This window comes from Anopheles darlingi, chromosome 2 (genome assembly GCF_943734745.1).
Source record: "Anopheles darlingi chromosome 2, idAnoDarlMG_H_01, whole genome shotgun sequence".
NCBI lineage: Eukaryota > Metazoa > Arthropoda > Insecta > Diptera > Culicidae > Anopheles > Anopheles darlingi.
Window position 1 is genome coordinate 21628608 of NC_064874.1, and position 10984 is coordinate 21639591.

General features: G+C 44.9%; 1 protein-coding gene across 1 annotated transcript in view; it reads right to left on the minus strand.

The window, feature by feature from the left end:
* Window positions 1–969: 969 nt before the first annotated feature.
* The window catches only part of LOC125959087 (allatostatin-A receptor-like), a 59630-nt gene continuing 49615 nt past the window's right edge, over window positions 970–10984 (minus strand). Inside the window, exon 5 of the transcript XR_007469752.1 lies at window positions 970–5035. The gene's annotated coding sequence lies outside the window, so the exon portion shown is untranslated. The remainder of the gene's footprint in view (window positions 5036–10984) is intronic.

A 10984-nucleotide genomic window follows, 5' to 3' on the forward strand; every position in this document is an offset into this window, starting at 1 on the left:
GGCCAAACAATTAAACTTTTATTGCCAGTGAACTGCATGTTGGACCAAGACCAAATGCTTTTATTGCACTCGTGTTTTCGGTTGTTCGGAACACTTTCTTCGAGGATGGTGGAGGCGCCTGGTACTCCATGTAAAAGAACGATTTTTTTGTTGAATCCTTATTGTCTACCTAGCTAGCTAGCCACTAGCTGAAAAAGTACCAGCTTAGCTTTACCTAATAAAAGGATTAAACGAAACTTATTACAAAATGTCTTTCGGTTGTTCGCATAATTTTCTTTGAAGATAATGGAGGCGCCTGGTACTCCGTTGAATAAAAACGGATTTTTTCTTGTTGTATCGAAACTATGACACTCGTTGACAAAATACGAGTTTAGATTGACATATTGAAAGAATTAAACGAAATTTATTACAAAATGGCAGTGAAATGGAAGAGTAGAGGAGGCGGGATTTTAAATAACAATCAATCAATTGCTAGCGATAAACTAACTGGAGAATACTTGCTTCATCGCTATTGCCACACACCGCAACATAAACCATAAAGTGTACATCATAAAAAGAGTAAACGTGCGTATAACTGAACGGACATCCCGGTAGCATGTGTCAATTCGATGAATAAACCGGTGGCCATAAAAGTGTATCATAAAATTGCTATTTGGAACGAACTATTCATCGTTAGGAAAACCAAAACCACAGTTGAGAGCATTTCCGAGGTAGAGACCAACCAAAAATTCGGTTTTCGGTTTGGGTTTGGGATAGCTGCAAAATGGTTTAGACCAACTATTCAATGAGCGTTCGAGGAGTACAGTGTGAATATTTGTGGTTTTTGATTCGGCATGAATTTGGTTTCGGCTACCTGCACCATTGATGTGAACGGTTGGTGGAGGTGGCCGCACTTACCGCAGTGAGGAACCGCAGATAATATCAGACGAACTTAATAACGCTTCACAGTAGAGTTGCTTGAGGGGCAAATTTATTTCTTCAACTTCAAGACAGATTTTAGAAAACGATCATCACACCTTTCACACCGCGGATCGTTGGTCGGTATTAGTAATTTGACATGCTGTTAAAAAGTGCCGCTATCGAAATGGTACTCGTAATGTTCAAACCCTGTTCGGTTGTGTTAGTTTAGATAATGATTCTCCAGTGCAAGCATCGTCTGCACCAGCGTAAATTCACAAATTTCCCATCGTCTCACATTGTGTTGCAGTGGCGGTGTATTGATTCGGAGTGGGACGTTTTGGTTCTGAGTTTACCGCTTTTTTACTGGATGGTAAGTCATCTTTTGCCGTTATTGCATATCATCTAGTAGAACGGTTTGCTAGAGCAATTTGAACAATTATATATTTCCTTGTACCAGTCCACTACTTTTTGATCGCACCTCCAAATACGCGCTTTTGTACAATTTTCAACATATAAACCAGGCGCAATAGTGAACTATCATCAAGGGTAGTGTGGAGATGATTAAAACGGATTTATATGAAACGCCTCCGAGCTTCGTTGTTCAAGCTAGATAGTTTGAGATGAGTTAACGAAATGCAACTTATGAGATAAAATTATGTTTACGGCTTCTGTATCTATCGAATAGATTAGGCTCGGTTTGATCATCTATAACGGTTGCTTATTGGTTCGGTTGTGTGGTAACATTAGAGATTTTGTTTGATTTGCTATAACTTTCTTTAAATTTCTTCTATGGAATAACCGTAAAAAAAAGCAACTACATTGAATGTTTAACTCGTCGACCATCATTCATTAAGATAAATAATTTCTCAAGAAAAAAAAACTTTAACGAATTCTTTACTATATTCTCATATCAGCAGCATATCAGTAAATGATTTGTTACATACTATCATTTATCGAGCAAATCGTTCGATCTATAAACGGTACCATAATACTCAACAGGATATCAAAATATTGGCATTCGTAAATAAAGTCCTCATTATCTGAAAGCGCACAACATACGCCCGCTAGCTTATTTTGTTCTTATTTCTTCGAAAAGCTCTATTTGATATTTTTAGTCAACCACACCCAGCGTTACTTCTAACACTCGTCTTGAAACTCGTATTGAATTATGCGTACTCTATGTTTCGTTTATTCAATCGAAATGCGAACATTGGTCACGGCCTAAATTTCCTGCTACCATCACACCGAGGGTCGGATTTGCTTTGAATTGTGGAGAAGCTACGAATGCATATGCGGTCCGGTATATACAATAACTTGTCACATTCGCCATTCAATATGAGCTATAAACTGCTTGGTCATCGACCCATTGAAATTCGGGTACGAAGATGTGTTATTCGCTGAACCATCGGTACATAAGACATCCATTCATTCGCTACATGTTATGATAATGAATTTGAATTTCTTTCTCCTACCAGACGCGCTCGGCGGCTCTTGATATTTATCTAATGTTAATGTTTCATGACGATTGCTAACGTAACAGTCGAATAGCTTTGTTTTACGCAACAACCATACAGTCAACTCCACTTATCAGTTAGCTCAGACACCGCATTGCTCCGGGAAGGTAGGGTACTGCATATGCATTATCCAGCCTTCCAGATGTCACGGTTCAGATGCAGTGAATTTTATGTTTTGTTTTTTTTTCGGGAAAATCGGGAATATGATATGGGATTTTTATTTACATGGATTCGCCTGTCGCTTTTTACTGCATTTCAATTACTTCTAGTGCACACGCACGCGCACGCACGCTCGTATGTGTGTGTATATATTCGTTTCCATCGAAACGTATGGCAGGTTGGTTGTGGTATGGATTTTGCACTCAGCAACAGCTATCAGCGTTTCTCTCGAAGCGTTGTGTATGTGAGATTTTCACTCGTAGTGCCCGGCATGATGGTGACCAAAATGTTTGACAAATATTTTTTTTCAAAAAAAAATGCAGATTCCAAATGCGAAATTCTACTCGAAACAATTGCACCGAGAGCAAAAGCAAAGTTTGTCAATTTAAATGAAACCAACATCACAGCAGGCACATCATCAACCGTTGGTTGGTTTCTCATCAAGCATGCAGCAACCGAAAACATTCCAACCGAACAGACTTGGCTGGCTGATGGATGGAAGAAGCTTTTCGAGCTTAGTCACGCGCTCAACGCGTGGACACAGTCAACTCACGTAGCGTTGGTTTACGGTCACACCGGGTACGGCTGGTCCACTGGCGACCGCGCTGCGGCTGCTGGCGTAGCGACCCAGTGAACGAACGAGGTGTGATTTATGTGCAAGTATCATTGCAAAATACATTCCGCCGGGTGGTGTGTGATTTTTTTTTAAAACCCCCCTCACTGCTGCTCAGGGTCGACGGTCGTCTGGGAAAAGTCTGCTCGGCATCCTGTGACGCGACGGCCACGAGGCCAACGAGCCTTATCGTGCGAGCATATGACGGGAAATATGGTGGGTTGAGAACATGAGCATGACGGTGCTGACTTGACGGATTTTCTTTCGTCCTTTTTTTTTCCCCCGCGCGATATTACCCGCATTGCGTACACCGGGAGGAAGGAAAATTGCCACTTTGACCTACTGCTGCCGGTGATGGAATGCATTGATAAACAGAGCTTCGCACAGAAGTACGCTCGACGATTCGATGGGATCACTGGGTACGTTGAGATGATTGATGCCACGTGCTTAGCATGGATCACGATCCCGGCGTACGAAATCGATCCATGATGCCGGATACCATGATACGGCATCGCAGGCTTTTCAATTCGACGATAAAAAGTGTAAAGAAGAAAAGGTTTTCGGGTCGGTCGCACAGGCGGGGCCATAAAAATCAGACATCACGATATCTTCGAGAGAAACGGTACGGGGCTCAGATTGGAGCTGTTAAGCTGATGAGATAATCCACACTAGAAGCAATGCCCGCCAATTCGATCCATCCTATCCTGAGCCGGATGAGTCTACTTAGCAACCCCAGTAAGAAGGCGAGGCTAAAGTAAGGGGAATTTATTATCCATCTCGCTTAAACTACATCGAACTTACGGTGAAACAGCTTTGAAACCAGATATTCTATCTCTTTAAGTATGCAATAGTACAACCACTGCCGATGTCGGTCATTTTTCTTGCAAAAACGAAGCCACCCGGTTTAGTGGCCGGCTCTGCAAATGGTTTTAATATTTAATTTGATTTACTTAAACGGTTCCAAGCGGCGAGCCGGTTAGAATGGTATGGTACATTTACAAAACAGGTCATTCCATCGACGAGAATGCACGGACCCATAGTTATGATCCCCATCATTGTCTGGAATTTACAATCTTCTTCCATGGAAATCAGATATCCGGAGAATCCTGCATAGCGCGCTATTCAGGCTTCCTTCCGTTAGAGGGGCTAGGCTCGCCACTGAATACCGTTTTGTACTGCTAATTCCCATCCCACCTGTTTTAATCCACAACGATACCTCCAACGCTTACTCCAGTACGGTTCCACTTTCAGGTGCGCTGTCCACGATAAGCAACCTACCTTCTAGCAACAGGGCTGCTAATTATACATAACAGAATCAACCATCGAGCCATCGAGACTCAACTGACATAATTTGCGGGCCCGGCAGATGATGAGGATGTTGTTGATAATGATGATGATGATGATGACGATGGGACCACTCGATGGACCTATAAAAAATTTTGCCTCAACGGGCAAGGCCTGGCAGAGACAGCGCCACTATACTCCACGCAGGGGAAAGTGCAGAACGCTAAGGATGCATCGTTTGGTCGGCCATTCCTGTCGCTAATAACGGAAAAGAGAAAGAAAACTTTCCAAACGAGTGCCCCATGGTCTGTGCCGGTTGCTGTGCTTTATCGTCCTTATGGCCTGGTTAATGTACACGCTAGAGGAAGATTCATTTACACCAACCCCCGGGCCCGCTCGGTGTTGCTAATGGTGGCCCTCGACTCTCCGGGGCTGCTGCTACGGGTAATTACGGATTATGATGATGCGGTGGCAATGGAGTTTTCCCCTTCGGTAGTGCGCCATAGAAACCACATCTGAAGAGGCTGGGCAGCCGGCCTGCTGTGGTTTTCCTGTTCATAATCACCTGCAAAAGAGCAAAGCATAAGCATGCTGTATGAAAAGAGGGAATGCCGAGTAGCAGGAACCGAAATGTATTCTGAAGCACAAACAGTAAAGAAAAACAACTTTGTTGCAGCACCAAGAGGAGGAGTCACTGTATGTTTAATGTAAACACTGTTCAGCCCGCATGCTGCGCGCTTGCCAAAGCGAAAGATCCACCGACGGAAAAGTCCCGGAAATGACGTTTCAATCAAACTATTCCTCAAACTTTCCGTAACATTTGCAGCAGCATATTATCGTCATAATTAAATCCATATGCCGGTGCTCGTTCCAACCAGACCGTTGCGGTGTATTTTGTTTCCAAAAATGCGGTCGGAAGTTCCCACGAACTGACAGACGCATTGTTGGTACTAAGTTTGTCGTGGTAGCAACTTTTTCTTTTCCAAACCATTCCAGCATTCACTGTCGTGTTGACAATGGTGTTCGGTTTCCAAAGAATCCAAAGAAAGAATACAGAGAATGCAAACAAAAAGAAGCGATAAAAATAAAGGAAAGAAGGTGAAGGAGACTGAAGATCCGCTTGAAGGTAGAAGTAAGATAAAGCTTGTTTATATCCACACGATGGACACTTTCAATAAACATGTGTAACACACACACACACATTCACTTCTCCCAGCGAGTTTCTGCAGCAAAACGCCAGTTGCATGAGTTATGTGAGGTGTTCCTGTGTGTGGGTGGGTGTGTGTGTTCTGTTCGTTTGCTGTTGGTAAGTTGGCGCTTTCCTTTCACCTTTCTCTGCGAACAACGCCATTTCCAGTACAGATGAAGGGATGAAGTTTATCGACTCAAGGTACTTATGGTGTCTTGAAGGATCTCTATTCAAACGACCTCTCCGCGGAAGCTCTGGTAAATGTCAACAGGAAAATAGTGCAGTTGGCTGAGAAAACGAGATGAGGTGCAAGGCGGCGAACCTCTTGGAAAGCACATGAATCCGTTGCTGTCTGCATCCGGTTGCTGGTCGTCCGCCCGTTCGTTGACTGTTCTTGAATCTGCTTTGATCGGTAACGGGCACTGGCGGGAATTCTCCGGCTGCTTTAGCGACGATAAAACCCCTAGGATGGTTTGCTGTTTTGGCATCCATACTTTATGCGCTGAGGGTTGGTTTTTGAGAATAGCAATCTTCCGGTAAGTCTAGGATCTGTGGCGCATGAAATAGATCTACCTGCACCAAAGAAGCACCAGTAGAATCTGGACGGGCGGGCTGGTGGATCCAGAATGAAGCGCATAAATGGCACCTTTCAAGCTAAGGTTCAAGCAGAAACGAAACGGGTGTAAGGGAGTAACCTCGGGCTTCCGTCGAGTGAATTTGGTGGGCATCCCCTTCCCCCCTTAAGCACCTTGGTACCGTGGAACGATGGAAAAATTTATCTTTCACGGACCACTTGAGCGACAAAAGAAACCGATGAAAGGCGACAGCTGCACTCGGTTAGCTCGGATGATGATAACCCGGTACCTCGATCATCGTCTGGCAGTGCATCGGTGGAGCTTTCAGCGTGGTTTCTGCTGCCTGGTGGTTGCTCCCTGATGTGAAAGTGAATACCGACCGGGAGATTTGCTTTCACGCATAAGTGGTGCCTGCCGTTGGGCGTGGTTCTTTCGCGAAACCGGCAACCGAATTATTCGCTCCATTAGTGAGTAGCTGGTGACTGTTCGTACATGGGGGTTCGGCAAAAAACGTTAGAATGCATTAACGTCTGATTCGTGCATATGCGCCAAATGGGAAGGAGTCTATTTTCGGTTCATCAATTTGCTATTACGCTACCATTACAGAGTACGACTCTATCCGTATACGCCCTGAAGCGTTTCATAATTGTCTGCACTTTAATCGCATTGAACGGAAGGGCTACCTCTTCTTTAATGTACTTTTCGGTATTTTACATACAACATGAACAACTGCATTTCGAATTTCGCTGGCAAACGAGTTTTACTGACCATTCTGCTATCTCCGGATAGTTTGATGTACGGGCAGCAGAATTTCTTCACCAAATTCCGTCTCGTCCGCTTCTGCGTAGTTTCTGCTGCTAGAATGTCCGCTGCGGAACCATGCAGAATTGGTTGCGTGGGCTTAATTCATTAACACAACATCAATCTTCATAATCGCGTACCCGAAACGGGGTACCAGGTGGTCAGTCAGCGAAGGAACGGTTTGTGTCATCGCGCAATCAAATGTACAGTCACGGCACGAGGAAACAAATTATGGACACACGATTATTGTGTCCGGCCGAGCGGTAATGTGTATTGGATGGCTGGAACATCCATCTGTGTTTCCTGCTATAATCTCGACATTCCACACAATTAGCGAGAGCCCTGAGCCCCGACGATGATGATGCGGATGACGATGATAACGACGATGCGCGAGTGTAATTTCAACGGGGTATATCGTACCGGCCACGCAGGGCGCCATCCATGTGAATTGAAATCAAGTTAATTAAAAAAATCCTACAGGATGATCTGGTGGACGGAAGCTTGTTGGGTTGCTCTCACAACAACATAAAAAAAATTGCACACTCGTAAAACATTTTCAAAAATTGAAATCAGAGGTTGAGAGAAGTTCTTTGAACTCTTCGCTAAACGTTCCGGACTCTGTCCAAATATTTAACGAAGCCCGCTACCAAAATTTACAGCCAGCGTAATATTGCCGAGTAAACAGTTCGCCGAGAGAACGATTTCCAGTAGCGCGCAATATCTTCATAAAGTGAACGTCTAGCTTGAAGCATCACCGCCGCTCATATAATCGCTTCTCATTTATGAAGCGACTCATCTTACCCATAACGCTGAAATCATGTCGATGCGCAAAGGGGTCGTAATCCATTATTCTTACAAGTTTTTAATTATTTTAAGAAACTTCGTCGGAACCGATTTCGCTTTATCCAGCGCGCGATACCAAGGCATACTCTGGCCAAGTCTGTACAGATACCACGTGTCCCTCGAGCGGAATAAATCGATCGTGGTTATGACGGTGCACCTTACTGAAATATCCCCGGCTTAGTACCGATACCACTTTCCCTTCGCGGTATTTTGTGGAAAATACATTTAGGAATCCCGTGAGTTGCTGGCGGTGGTCCACGGTTTTCGAACGAAAAAAAATTTCCACAGACAATTGGATGGTGTGGTGGTCTTCTGCCACATCCGCGCGGTAAATGCACATCCGGTGCGCTACGGTACGACCTTCCTAGCACCACATAACACCGTTCGAAGTTCGTAAATGATTGAGTGAATGCTACCGGAAGCGTTCGATGTATTTTTTTTGTTTCACCTTTTTTTTTCGAACCAATCGAGTTTCAATTTCCCGTAATATACGAGCAGCACCATATTGCGGTCCACTCGGTAGCTCGGAATCGCCCGGCAGATGGGATCAGCGGTGCGGAAGTGAACGATTGACCCGGCTACTGGTCGTCGGTTGGATGGGGTTTAAAATATGACAGAAGTTCATTAAAGAACTCGCCGAAGAACACCAAGGAAAACGGATTGAGTCTGAGTCCGGTGGCCGTGGTGTGTAAATTATCAAAAAATTAAGTTGGACCCACCAGGACTACCGGGCCACGTGGCTGGACCGCATCGGCTCATAAACTTCGATCAAAGAACACACAATCGCACTTACTTGCCATGAGGCCCTCGTGGTTGGGTCCGGTTCGTACACTCACATCCTAGCGCGAGGTTATCCATCCATTTTAATCTAGGAAGGAAATGGACCTAACCGGCACGAAGTGACCGGGCATCCGGAAGCAGCACACGATGCGTGTATGCGAGCGAGCAGCTCCATGATTACACCGAGGCTACCGCGCTTAATGGACAGGGGAAAGAGGGGACGTAGTGAACGCGGTCGGAACCATCACGTCTAAAAGGGCTGTCATTCGGGGAGCCTGCCTGTCTGCCTGCTCGCCGGCCTGGTTCGAGCTTAACGCCACGTACCGCGGTGAGGTGGCGATGTTGCTTCGGTCCGGTCCGTTGATTCACGCCACGGCGGTTTGTCTATTTTTATTTTTCCTATAAACTTTATCCACTTCGGCTGGTACCACACATTTTTCGTTTTAGGTTTTGATGTTTATGAGGGTTGTTTCCGGCCCTTTTCGGGTGCCGTACGAAAGGGAGAACCTATCTTGGACGCACCGTGAAGCGTTGCTGGCGGCTTGGTGGAATCTTGAATCGAACGAGGAGGAGTAAACCCGGGATTAAGCACGGACGGAATGTTGGCGACTGTTTTGGGGTTGGCTACCGGAAACCTGATCTTACCGCTCTCGGTACTGCTAAGCCGCGTACGGTCGATCGTTGGTCCGGGAATGTGATTTCCTCGTGTTGTTGACCCAATTTAGCTCTCGGAGAGTTGACCACTGCACTGGTGTGGTCACTGATGGCAACGGGGAGTTAGGATAGTTCAAGTAGAAGTTCACTGAGCATTACGCCATGGATGGCAAGATTCGTCTCTCTCTATTACAGGGAGCATGTGGGCTCCGTAGGGACATTATCTGTTTCTCATTTTCTGCCACATTAGTTCCATCATATACAGTGGACGTGATTCAGAAGGTCAATTCGTTTCTATGAAACCCAATGTACATTCAAGTATGAACTACAGAAGATCGGATTTTGGCAAAGCAATGCTGCTAACTTATGTGTATTATAGCTCTTGGAATTGTTACTTCCATTGTTGATAATATAAATATATCAGTTCACAAAAACGAGACACAATTGCTTCAATTTTCGCTTTTGTTTTGCCTTCGGTGATTCAATTTGGTGCAAAACCGAAAGTAAAACTTGATAAGGAAGTTTTCTTCATAGTAAGCAGCTATACTAGGGAAAATGAATTATCTCCGGACAGTGAATTGCACCTGAAAGCAGTGCAAAGGCACGTAAGAAATGTTCCAACAGACGCATTTATCGCAGCGCTTTTCACTGGATTTCACTTCGCCCACGAGGCGACCAACGTTGGTGCGTTTGATCTTCTTCCCGCTTTGCTTTCCGGTCCAGTTCAGCATATCCAGTTGCTGCTCCAAGTTGTTCGTAAAGCTTCCTTGGACAGCAGGAATTAGTTGGAGAGCGACACGCTGGCAATTTTCTTGAATAGTTTTTGCGAACTTTGCCTTACTCGCGCACTTATTTGCAGTAACGGGCGTTCCGTCTGAGCACTGGTCTTCTATCCGTTTCCAATGGCAGTATCTTAAGTAGCTTTAATGCTTCTTTACCTCATTCACTCACCGGTGCTTCCATTTTACAGCTAAAGATAGCACAAAAGTTAGCCAACAGCTGCCACAGTCAATGGTGCGAAATAAGAAAAGTCTCTTGATTAGAGGACGTCAACGGGCGGCGGGTTGACTGTAGTCCGGCATGACATCTTTTTCGTGAAAGATTTAATGCATTCTTCTTCCTCTTTGTGCAAAAAAAGAAATGCAACAAGCAAACCAACAATCAAGCCTGAATAATTAATTAGCTAGACATTTCTTCAAAGTCATGGCAGAACCGGAGAAGACGTGGGCTTTCCGTCGTACTACCGTTGTTTCCAAAGCAAATTTTTGCTATTCGTTTCCTCTGACCATCGTCCAGCCTGGACTGGGGGCGTATGGTGTCACGGTTCGTGCACCTCATAGGCTTTCACGGTGAGTTAATTGAATCTCTATCTCGGAAAGATTTATGATCTTTTCCTATCGTCCCCAAGCACTTTGCTGAAAGGATTACTTTTGAAACAAGCGTTCAACAAGCAGGACCGGTCGAAAGCTAGATTAGCTAACAGTTGGTGGAAGACCGCCAAGTGCCGCATCTTCCGGATTCCAAAGGGGTTCTGATCCTTTACAGAGGATGAGTAGGTTGCATAGGAAAAGATCCAAATTATCGGTACTAGCTTTAAAAGCCTTTCGCTTTGAAATCGCTTCGTGAAAGCGGATGAATAGAAAAAGTATTTTCACTCCCTTGGGACAGTATT